Raw genomic sequence first — 8,468 nt, 5'->3', positions numbered from 1 at the left:
TTGTCTTGATCTTACAACAATTTTTCAAAAGTGTCTTAAACTAGTATATTATTTGCTTTAGTGATGGACAGAAATAAATAAAATGCATATTGTTTTCTACAGCACCACAAAATAGACATTTATTCTCATTTGTTAAATTCATGCTGTACAACCTGTCATTTGTATTCAATATTTCATGAGTATACCCATAAAGTATTTCCCTGCTGTTCTTATCAATATACGGGTTGTTTACATGCTTCGAAATCAAAGTCCAATTGAAAAGGGGATACAGTAACTCTATCTTGGGTTTGTAATCTTTACAATTCATAAACAACCAATAAGTTTCTCTATTTGACACATTTGGATAATCTTTTAAGCGTTAGACTTTTCTATGAATATCAATTATCATGTTATAATATAGAGGGATAAAAATAGTGCAATCTTTATATTCAATTTTGGTTTCAATTAGAAAAGTTGCCAGAATTAAAAAAAAAAAAAAAATAAAGCATTGCATAACCAAAACATCTATGTATACAATTTTTCAGAAATGTATGGAACAACATGGCTTTTGATTTGCACAAAATATTAAATATTCCAACTCCCCCTTTTAATTTATCAAAAAACATAGTTTTCCTTGCAATTGGCTCATAACTGCTATTTCACGTGTATTTATACAAACATCTCTGAATTCTTTGTGCACATGTATTTGGTATTGAATAAACATGCGAAATATTCCACGTTTTTGCTGAAATTTTACAATTTATGACAATAGACTTTTGAAATATTGTCAGTCTCCTATTTTCAAAAATACCAACCATCTTGTTAACCTTAGCTTCCAAAAAAGACCAGTTCAACTCCACACTTTTCTGATAATTATTAGTATGGTAAACTCCTAATACTTTACATGAATCCTGAAGAAACTGGTAGTCATTAAATGACCATACCATTCGGTTTTTCCAACATCCTATACCTAGAATGGAAGTCTTGCCTTTATTCAAAATGGCGCCAGACGCTTTTTCATATTCGTTGATTACATTTATACATTCTAAAAGACCTTCATCACGAGTTACAATAATGACAGAATCATCAGCATAACCATAAACAGACACATTCAGATGATTTGGTAATTTTAAGGAAGACTCTGAAATCTGTCTTTTTATCATTCTGTAGAAAGGTTCTTGATACACAATAAATAAAATCATGGATAAAGGACATCCCTACCTTACAGATTTTCTAATTCAAAAAGGATCAGAGAGGTTACCGTTTATGCTTATAACACTTTCAGCATGCCCATATAACATTTGTATCACTGTAAAAAACTACTGTCGAAACCAAATTTTTCTAATATTGCAAATAAGAGTTCATGATCTACACGATCAAAAGCTTTTGACCTTGTTATTTTCATTTGTGTAAACCATAATATCCCTCATTAAGACGTTTAAATTGATTATTGACTTATTTTCAAGACAGCTGAACTGTTCAGAGGATATCATTAAATTCAATACATTTTCAAATCTGTTAGTTATTATTTTAGCTATGACTTTAAAATCTACATTTAGCATTGTTATTGGTCTCCAGTTAATAATATGATCTGATCTAAGTCTCCTCCTTTCGGCGTGAGAGTAATGATTCCTTTATTTAGTTTTACAGCGGTCTTATTCTTAAACACAAATTTCATAAGGCTTACAAAATCTTGCTTGATATCTTTCCAAAATGTCTTATAAAATTCTACGGGGAGACCGTCTATTTCTCGACTTTTCCCATTTTTCATTCCACGAAGGGCTGCAAATACTTCAGACTCTGTCACGTCTGCTATTAATATATCATTTTCATTTTTGTCTATAACACTATTGATTAAATTGAGAAACATTTTTTGACTATGTTTATCATATTTTTTTTAAAGAGGTTTTCAAAATAGTCTCTTACGTACATAATAATTACATTGGGATTAACAACTTTGCTACCATCTTCTCTCCTAACCTTATTCAGAAAGGTTTTAGTATTTTTTTCCTTCCTTAGTAGATAGGCTGACACTTGTTCTCCTATTAATTTATCATCAACTTTGGCTCTAATTTTTATCCCTTCACATATTTCATCTTGAATACTATTTATTCTCAATTTTAGTGAATTCACTAAGGACATTTTCTTAGCATTCAAAGTCGTTTTCCCAATTTCCTCTTTTAACTGACAATTCAATAAATTAAGTAGTCTGTATCTCTCCCGATTAATTTGCTTTAACAACTTACAAAAAAGGATTTTAGTTGTTCTTTTGCAGAATCCCACCAACATTTAATATTTTCAAATTTGCCTTTCTTATTTCTAATCTCAGACCAAGCAATCATGAAATTTTCTTTAACTGAATCGTTATTCAAAACATTACAATTGAGTTTCCAATACCCTTTACCTATTGACATAACATTTTCCAATTTTATTGTTAGTTTTATTATGGAATGTTCAGACCAGCTTACAGGTATATTTCGAATATCACTTACGTGATTTTGCAAATCTCTTACATAAAATCTATCTAACCTTGAGCCATAGTTTTCCCTAATGTATGTATACTTTACATTGTGGTTTAGGAGAAACCAAGCGTCTTTCAATTTCAAATTATTTTTAAGGCATACAAGAAATTTAGATAAAAGGTAACTATCTGAATTCGAACAATCCCTCATACTAGTAATGGAGTTCCAACCTCCACCCAATATAATGTTATTTATATTATTTCGCAAGAAATACATAATATCTTGACAAAAGATCTGTTCTCTTTCTTTCTTTTGTTACTTCCAGCAGGTGCTTAGACATTCGGTAACTGAATGTGAACATTTGAACAAACACAATTAACACATTAAATGACCATTTATATCACTTTCTACATTCAGGACATCCACATGTGATGATTTTCGTATAAGGATATCAAGTCCCCCTTTATGATATTGTGTATAATTTATCAGTACCTTACAAAATTTTTCTATGTACTCTAGTTTCCCTTCAGTTTTTATATTGTGTTATTGAATAAAGATTATATCCAGTTTGTATAAAAACATTAAACTTACTAATTTGATTCGCTTAGTTATACAATTAAGTTCATTGGCATTAACTGTCACTATATTTAATATGGATGAAATGAATTTGATAGAAATTAAATATAAATTCTTTTATACACTAAAATCAACATGGTTTATGCTTCTTTGGTCATTTTCTGTTTCGTTATCCGATGTTGAATTCCTATGATCCACATCCATGTTCTGGGTCTGGTCCTTTTTCAAGGTTACCTTCAGCTTATTGGCTCCATCTTGTTCCGTATACCAGTTTCCTGTTCCTTTGTCGGTGATACCACGATGCTCCTCCTGGGGAATCGATTCTCAGGGACGCACGCTCATGTCTTCATGGTGGCTAAGTTTGTTTCCACTAACAATATCTTCATTTTCTGTCAATTCGTCACTTTCCATCGTTACCAGGTGAACTTCCGCCTGGATTGTTGCAGTTTTCATTTCACTTGTTCCTATTACCTGTGATAATCCATGTTCCTGGGTTTCGTCAATTATTTCCTGGTTAATTTCAGCCAAACAGTTTCCATCATCTTAATTTTCTGATCGTCTCTCGAGAGGTTCTTTCCTTAAATAATCAAAACTTATTTTTGTTTCGACATTCTCTTCTTCCAGAACTGCCTCAGACTGAATTATAGTTTCTCTATCCAAAGTGTCGTCTTTGCCAGATACCGTTGCTGTAGTCTCACTGTTCTTGTTTGCTTTTGTTTTCATTGAATTCCTCTTCTGGTCAGGAGCCATGTCAGGGAAATCTTCCTCACTAAACCTAGGTCTCGTACTTTCTAATGGACAATTTTTCACCTCATGTCCAACCTCTTTGCACCTAAAACATGTTCGTTGCTGGCCATTATACAACACAGTTAGTGTGTACCCCATTACAGTGATAGATGAGGGAACATTTTCTTTTAATCTCATTTCGCTGTCCGAACTCCTGACAAGTACCCTTTTAATGGCCCCTCAACATACCTGTTACATCGTATTCCTTCAACTTTTCCATACTTTAATCATACTGAATTTAACACTTCATCTTCAAGTTCAAATGTAGCATTCCTTATAGACACATATGTAATAGAGGAACTTAAATTTACCATTTTTACCTGTCCACATTTTGCAGAGCTAATTTCTTTGTCTTCGAACTGTTTCATAATGTCAGGAAACACTTCCGGGGTCACTTTAACGATAACCCTATTCCTATTCATCATTTGCACGCCTATTATAGTACTAGGATTCAATTTCATACACGAAATATCATATCACTCAAAATTTCCATAGATGGGTAAGCAGGAAAATGCAACCCAAAAGAGTCCTTTATCTTATATACCGTTGAACTATACATCATTTTGCCGAAATTAGTAGCAAAATTTCTCAAAAGATGGCACCACCGTCCCTAGGGATGGCTAGGGGGGTACCTTAAACACTAGCACGCTTGTGTGAAACCTTGCACTAGATTTTGTCTATGGGAGATAATTCTCACTGTTTATATATACCACAAATCACTGAATATTCATAAACCTCTCACCTCATTTCCATTCAATTAACAGGCCAGGTTTCAAAGAAAATCGGCGAAAACTTGAGGAGGTGTAGCTCTTCTTCTTCTCTCTTTATAGCTAATTTACTTTGGAGAAAAAACAATCTGTTTGTCTCTTCTTCAATTGCTCAAAAAATAGGCTTACTGAAAAAGTCTTTTTAGATTTTTAATGATCAATCTTGTGATGACGAATTTTATTTCTTTCATTCAGCCTTTCTTCTAGTATTGTTCTCCTATCTTGCCCACAGCTTCTGAATTTCCTTTTTAATCTGTTGGAATGGAACTTACGGTCTATCAAACTTTATATTCCTGATATAAACATTAATATCTGGTACCGTCCTTCTGTTAGTTCGTTATGCATGTTGCATAATGTTTTTCATAATTCAGAATATTCTTTGCCTTCAAATCAGTAGGGTAAATAGCACGTTGTCGATCCATAAGGACCAGTTCGAACCAGAATCGATCCATAAGGACCAGTTCAAACCGATCCAGAAGGGTGCCCCCCCCCCTAACCTAACTCCAGCCCCTCCCTTAACCTCATTGGCTATCTCTAACCTAACTCCAGCCCCTCCCTTAACCTCATTGGCTATCTCTAACCTAACTCCACCCCTCTCTTAACCTCATTGGATGCCCCTAACATATCTCCACCTCTCTCTCTCTCTCTCTCTCTCTCTAACCTATCCTAACCCAACTCAAACCTAACCTAACCTAACCTAACCCAACCGAAACTTAACCTAACCTAACCTAACCTAACCATTCAATCTTAAGCCTAACCTAACCTAACCTAACCTAAGCTAACCCATCAAGTTAGTGAAATAATACCTAACTACGAGTCTGTCATTCAATCTTAGATAGTTATTATGGGAATTATTAAAGTTATCATTATATTTTGAAATTATTGTTTATTACAATACTCATTATTGTTATTATTATTGATTAAAACGGGGGAATTCAAGATTTGTATAGGTGGTGGCATTATATTATTTTGAATTACCTTGAATATATATATATATATATATATATATATATATATATATATATATATATATATATATAAATATATATATATATATATATATATATATATATATATATATATATATATATATATATATATATATATATATATATATATATATTTCAGGTTGAAACTTCTTGTTAACAATAAACAACTGTTACGACTAATGTGTATCCTTGAACAACCCAGTACAATAATAATAATAATAATAATAATAATAATAATAATGATAAACCTAGGATAATAATAATAATAATAATAATAATAATAATAATAATAATAATAATAATAATAATAATAATAATCATACGAGTCCATCATTTAAACTTATATGGTTATTATGGAAATTATTGAATTATTAAATTTATTGTTAATAGAATTATTATAATATTCATTATTATTATTATTATTATTACTATTATTATTATTATTATTGGTAAATTTATTTGCTTATCCTATTATCTTTCTTTGATACGATAACACCTGAATAAACAGATGTAGGCATGTCTCGTCCTTTCTGACGATGTGTCATCTTTCTCGTGATGATAATAAGCCACGATACTTGATACGATAACACCTGTCTCTCGAATCCCAACCTCACTGCGCTCCACGCTTTAGATTTATTAGTTTTCATTCTCCACTAATGAGATAAATGGTCCGGTTGGAAGCCTGATAAGGTATAAAACAAATAACTCATTAGTCTCATGACGACGTCTCCACTAAGGAATAAATTAATCCCATGAATAATTCCCGTCCCTAATTAATAAATGAATAAAAAAGAAAATAGAAATCAGCTCACCGTCATGGATATGATAAACTTGTGCAAACGTGGGACATCCCCTATCATGACCATTTTTAATAGTTTGACTCAGGAATGTTCATAGTTTTCCCTCATTCTGATGCATTCGTTATATGTAATCGCTCTCCCCCCTCCCCCACCCCCCTTTCCACTCGGAGCAGCGTCTCCTCATCAAGCGAGTGAAATAGTAATTAGCTACTATTCCATCATTCAGCCTTAAAATACTAATGGAAAACATGGTCTTTACTTTCTGTAACGTATGCCATACCCCATAATGACTAACCGAATGTATGAAGAATAAACATATAACTCGCACTTTTATGATGAATCTGGTTGTATTGGTGTCATGAATTTGAATAATTCAAAGGATTTATTCCTCTTGAAGAAAGTCAGAAAGTGCTTACTGCATATCCCCGGGCTAACACCATATCTATAAAAAATATGATATAATTTTCAGGTGACTTAACTACATAAAAGCACACCCAGTCTCCCATGCTATTAATGTTTGAAGAGGTTTCCAACGTATTTGCGCGATGGTGATAGCCTTTTCCCCGTATGACTCAAAGGTTATACCTCTCACATGATCAGGAGAAAATATGCCTAGGTATTTCCCTAATTTGTCCACCCTCCCTCTTAGAGCTCTATCCTGCTCTCTTGCTTCTATCAGTCCTGAGTCCTCACATCACCATAAATAATTCTGTCCACATCAATCGATAAAATACCCGTAGTAACATGATGACATGGGGCGTTGTTACTGCTGTACTAAATTTTAAAAGGATTTGCATACTGGCAGACCTCTACTGGTAGAGCTTCTGTCATATCCTCATGTACGAAATTAGATTTAAACAATGGTTCTCCTCTCCGTAAAACTATTCAGGGATATGATATTCTCATGGTCTATGCTAATATGCCTGCATAACTTTCTCCGGGAATGGTGCATCTATATTATAAATGGTACTTCCGTTAATGGTGATATGTATACTATTTACATTTGCATTGTGGAAGAATGATAGAATAGTAGTTTTCTTGTATAATCCCCTGTAAGTGTTTCGTATCAATTAGTGCCATTGTCCTCTTGTATGGAATATGTGAACCAAACGTACATCTGATAGAGGGACTAGATGAATATATATTATTAAGGCTTTGGTAATAATGACTGATTCAATACAGCCATTGAGTTATAATGACGAGTGACACGATCTATCCATGACTTTGATTGCTGTATTGTTAAGTTATTTAAATGTCCCTCTTTATCCGCGTTCATAACTCAACTCTCATTCGCCAGCTTTAATCGAATTCTCAGATTGACAGAATCCATTAGATACATGACAATACTTTCTAAATCTAGTAATAGCTGGAACCAAGTGTTAATTCCATAAATTTGGAACTTCGGCGCCTGCTTAACTCTACTGTGATTTTCTTTCGTTCAAACCTTTACGTATATAATTTTCCAAGTGTGGAAGAGAATCCATGGATAATCAATGTTTGTGAGCCAAATTGCGAGGCTGATAATATGTTATTACTACGTAAACGCCAATTCAGTCAATAATTTCACTTTTTTCTAGTAACCTGCTAACACAACTGGTCAGTGAAATTGGTCTGACATCTTTTGGATTACTGGGATCTTTTCTGGCTTAGCCATCGTTAATATTATTGTCTGTTTACATATATTTGAAAGTAAATGTTTGTTTCAAAGATGATTGTAAAACTCTGTTGCTAGGCCTTTACTAGGGGCTGTTGAACTTCCTCGCTTTCGTTAAACATAAGTAATAAAGGTTTTCACTGAAACGATATCGTAAGTTTTAAGCTTTACAATAAGTGGAAATAATCAATATAAACATTAGGGAACGCATTCGTAAAGCAACATATATGCTAAATGTGTATTAGAAATGCAGGTAAATAAAATGGCAATAATAATAATCTTACGTATAACTAAATTATTATTATTATAATAATAATAATGATCCCTCTAGACTACAATTCGATAATGCAAATTCCAGCTCCTCTTTAGCAAACCTTTTATTATGATAGATGTCTTCACAGCGTCAAAATTATGTGCAATTGCTTCTCCTTTTCTTTTGAAGGATCAAAAGTGGG

General features: G+C 32.8%; 1 pseudogene; it reads right to left on the bottom strand.

Moving 5' to 3' along the window:
• LOC137614852 (piggyBac transposable element-derived protein 3-like) overlaps window positions 1-3,428 on the bottom strand; it is a 13,551-nt pseudogene extending 10,123 nt beyond the window's left edge.
• Window positions 3,429-8,468: the final 5,040 nt, after the last annotated feature.

This window comes from Palaemon carinicauda, chromosome 21, assembly GCF_036898095.1.
Source record: "Palaemon carinicauda isolate YSFRI2023 chromosome 21, ASM3689809v2, whole genome shotgun sequence".
Taxonomy (NCBI): domain Eukaryota; kingdom Metazoa; phylum Arthropoda; class Malacostraca; order Decapoda; family Palaemonidae; genus Palaemon; species Palaemon carinicauda.
The sequence above is the reverse complement of the archived record's forward strand: the minus strand, read 5'-3'. Positions and strand labels throughout refer to the sequence as shown.